This window comes from Ochotona curzoniae, unplaced genomic scaffold (genome assembly GCF_017591425.1).
Source record: "Ochotona curzoniae isolate NIBS_2020 unplaced genomic scaffold, NIBS_Ocur_1.0 scaffold_3171, whole genome shotgun sequence".
In the NCBI taxonomy this organism is placed as follows: Eukaryota; Metazoa; Chordata; class Mammalia; order Lagomorpha; family Ochotonidae; genus Ochotona; species Ochotona curzoniae.
In genome coordinates, this window is record NW_024467104.1 from 904,817 (window position 1) to 909,405 (window position 4,589).

Genomic DNA, 4,589 nt, shown 5'->3' on the forward strand with positions numbered 1-4,589 from the left:
TAAATACAATTTCCTGTAGGCCTAGGATGTACATCACTGCCTAGAATTAGGAATTTCAAGATGTGATTGAAAAAGAATCCCATAAGTACAAAAGTGTTTCATTACTTGGCAACTCATGGAGACAGATATTAAAAAGGATTCAGCACAGTAGCAGCCCCAGAATTAGTAAGCACAACCTTTGCCACCTGGCATGATTACAGTGTACAGAAAGTATTGTTTTGAGATTGTGAAGAAAAGGATTATGTTTATCAAATATAGTTGTTATTTTATAGCAATAAATCATAATAATCATAATTGAAGACCTATGGAAGTCTAGAGTCTTGTCTTTTTCCTTTCTGCTTGGCAGCTGGATTTAAACATACATTCACAAAACTGTTAAAACAAAATGGATTTCATTTTTTTCTTGACAGTTCAGAGTTTCCTTTAGGATGATCTGATGGTCAAATAACAACACATCAGTTTTCCAAAACACAAGTGATCCCTGTTATGGTTGCAAGTGGATTTTCAACAACAAATACTTGTTAGTGAGGGCGATTTGAGGACCTGATTGATCTAAGCAGGTAGGTGGATAGCAAGGGGGAACTGGGGTCACCGGCTCTTCCATGAAGCTTCTTGAGTGTCATAGGCTCCCCTTTCCCCCGCTACCTCCTCCATGTAGTACAAAACCAGCAGCCAACTATTTCTCTGCAATGACCGTGAGCGCATTAAAAATAATAATAATAAAATTTCTAGAGACACATCTTCTCCCTTCATGAATATGATGACATGACTGTAGGTTACAACTCCACCTCATGCTCTGCCTTCTTTAAATAGTCAATGAAAAGGCCTCAGAAATCACCCATGCCTCCAGTTTTTATAAAAAATGTAACCAAACCTTGTAGAAAGAATTCTCTCCACAGTGGCTCCCTGCTGTGTCCTAAGTGTGATATCACTTTGCACATGAATAAATCTGGCTGCCCTATTGATGGTGTCACCTTGATACTCTTGTTTTTGTATAAATTTCATTGAAAAATTCTGAAAATATCTAAGTGAAAACTTAAAATAGCCGATTAGCAAATTTAAAATGGGCATTTAAAAAATCATAAATTTATTTGTGAAAACAGTTATTGAATGTTTATGGTGGGTCTTCATGCTTATAATATTTACATATTCATAATCATTGTATACATTTTTAACAAATATCAGAATATAAAATAACTGAAATGAATTCTAAATTTAAAAAAATAGTCAATTCTAAGCATTTTGAAGATTAAAATTTAGTTTTATTTTTATCATTGTGGTCCCGTATGAAATTTAGTGCCTGTTGCCTAATTATTATTTGACAAATATGCAATGATGACTGAAAGAATGCAGGAACAGGGCCTGGCACGATGGCGCAGTGGTTAAAGTCCTCCCCTTGCACGCCCAGGATCCCATATGGGCACCGGTTCTAATCCCGGCAGCCCTGTTTCCCATCCAGCTCCCTATCTGTGGCCTGGGAAAGTAATCCAGGAAGGCCCAAAGCTTTGGAACCCTGCACCCAATGGGAGACCCAGAAGAGGCTCCTGGCTTCGAATTGGCTTAGCTCCAGCTGTTGTGGCCACCTGGGGAGTGAATTATCAGAGGGAAGATCTTCCTCTCTGTCTCTGCTCTCTGTATATCTGCCTTTCCAATACAAATAAAATAAATCTTAAAAAAAAAAAAAGAATGCAGGAACAACTATATAATTCAATTTTTTTAAAATTTCATTTTTTAAAGATTTATTGATTTCTGTTTGAGAGGTTGATTTACACAGAGAAGGAAAGACAGACAGGCAGACACACATAGAAACACAGCCAGAGAGAGAGAGGGAGACAGAGAGAGAGAGAGAGAGAGACAGAGAGAGAGATTGATTTCATCTGCTGGCTAACTCCCCAAATGGCTGCAGTGGCTAGAATTGAGCTGATCCAAAGTCATGAACTTAGAAATTCTTCCATTTCTCTCATGTGGGTACAGGATCCCAAGGATTGATCTTCTGTTGCTTTCCTACATCATAGGCAGGGAGCTGGAAGTGTAACAGTTGGGATTGGAATGGTTCTCTATGGGATGTCACATTGCAGGATTATCATGCTACACCACCATGCTGGTCCCTTACTGTGCTACTAGGGTAGCCCTATAAAGACAGGTGTTTCTTTCTCCTTTATTTTTGCATTTTAAAATTATACATTCAACTTATGAAACAGAGACGTGCATACAGAGAATGGAGCAAGACAAAGAAAGAGGAAAATCTAACTTCTGTCTCACTTCCTAAATTACCTCAAGTGTTGGAGCTTGAACCAAACCAGCAATTGCAAGCATCAGCTGAATGAGGACCAGAGAAGGTCTCCCCAAGAAGCCATTAAACTTATCTGGACTATAAGATGCTGGACTCTATGCTTGGTATAGGCTGGCAATGAAAAATCTCAACTGATCTTGAACTGTGGTTATACAATAAGGTGGAGGAATCCACCATGGGGGGGGGGGCGTTAGGGGAGGGGTGAGGGGAATCCCAGTACCTATAAAACGGCGTCAAATAATACAATGTAATTAATAATAATAAAAATAATAAAAAAGAAATGATACCACTTTGCAAATATTGGAGTAAAATAAAACACGTCCTTAGATAAAATAAAGAAAAAGAATGCAACACAATAGAATTAAAAATTGTGCAGATCTGTAAGCAGGTGTTTGTCAAAGGATAGTCCATAGGTCTGGGACATTTAGGAAATTTCATTTTCATGAACCAATTTCAGAACTATTAAATGAGAGTATTTATAGCAGTATATACCAGGAAGCTGTTTTTAATAATTAAACACATTTTAAATAATTACAATAAAAATTATTAAAGTGATTTGATTTTAAAAAAAAAATATGTATTTTTGTTTAAGAGGCATATTAACAGAGAGCAGAAATGAACAGAGAATGTCTTCCATCCAGTGGTTCACTCCCCAAATGGCCGCAACAGCCAGAGCTGACCTGATCTGAAATTGGGTTCCAGGTCTCCCGTGGGGATACAGGGTCTCAAGCACTTGGGCCAGCCTCTGTTGCTTTCCCAGGCCATCAACAGGGAGCTGGATTGGAAGTGAAGCCGCTGGGACATGAACCAGAATCCATATAGGATGCTGGCACCACAGGTCAGAGGATTAGCCCAGGCAGCCAAGGTGCTGAACTCTGCAGTTCAATGTTCACTTCAAGTGTGTTGTTCTTTTCTCAGAAGGCTGTCTTATTCTTAGCTAATGATTTTGTGCACATACCATTCAGCACAATCAAAGAAATCATGGATTCCATGTATCAAATATTATGCAAAATTTAGTAAAATAATTTCACACAAAATGACAGCAAGAAATCAATGAGGAAGGTTCTAATCTTCTTAATGGGTGCTAAATCTGAAAACAGAGGTTTCTTAGATCGTGTAGGTCACAAATCCCATATTTTCATAATATTGTCAAGTTTCAGAGTATCATATACAAGTCTACTAGTAATACAGAAATGTCTCACAAAATACGGTAGTTGAATTTTTCATCCATCTGTAGCTATTACAATAAGCATTAATGAAGAATATACATTTCCAACTCTTTGTTACAAATCAACCCCAGGAAAATCAGAAATAGACTTTTGGGAACAATTAATCACAACTCAGGAGATCAAATACGCTAATTGGTCAATTCCTAAATGAGACAAACGCAAAGGTTTAAGGACATGATGCTTTAATAAGCAGAATTTTTCATGTACTCATTTTCAAAAGAAAACCCTTTTCTAATAGGGCTGCATTAGAAATTCACTAAGAATATAAAGATTTTTGATTATCACTAAGTCACATGAAATACATCTTAACAATTTTGACTCTTATTTCAATCCTGTAAATGTAAGATCAACTCTCTGAACAAAATCAGATTTTCTTCATCAACATCACAAGGTTTGAAAGGCCACCTTATATAGGAAATTTAGCTTTAATGCTATGTACAAAAAATAGTAGTGGCAGTGGCAGCGGTGACAATAATACTAAAAGAGGCAAGCCATCATTGCCATGATTCGTGGGGTTCAGAGGAGGCCATAATAACCAGTCTAATTTTTTGTTGTTAGTAACAAAAGCTAATGGTCTGTAGTGAAAACGCATGCAGATTTCTGAATCCAAGGTAAGCCTCGTTCTTCATCCTTGTCTATCACTCTTGTGGATTTCTATGCATCTTGCACTGAATAACTTTTTATGTGTTGCATTGACTTTGAGAAAAGTATTCTTTGGTGATAAGTGAGACATAATCATTTCATTGAACCAATGTTTGTTAAATGCATTAACAGACATATTTGTGAACATGTACCAAATTAAATTAATAAGTATCCACAATGTAATATGAAATTTCTCTTTAGTTACCATATGAAATGTCTGAAACAAGCTTGATTTAACTGTGCAAATCAGTCTCCTTTTCCTTCATGTCAATTAAAGAACAAATCTTATCATTTCTCTGAGGTCATTTTATAATTTTATTCTTTTTTTAAATGTTTATTTAGCTTCGTTTCTTTGATTTAAGCAAAATCAGTTCACAAATGAACCTGTAATTTCTAACGTCATACTTACTTTTCATTGGCAACAA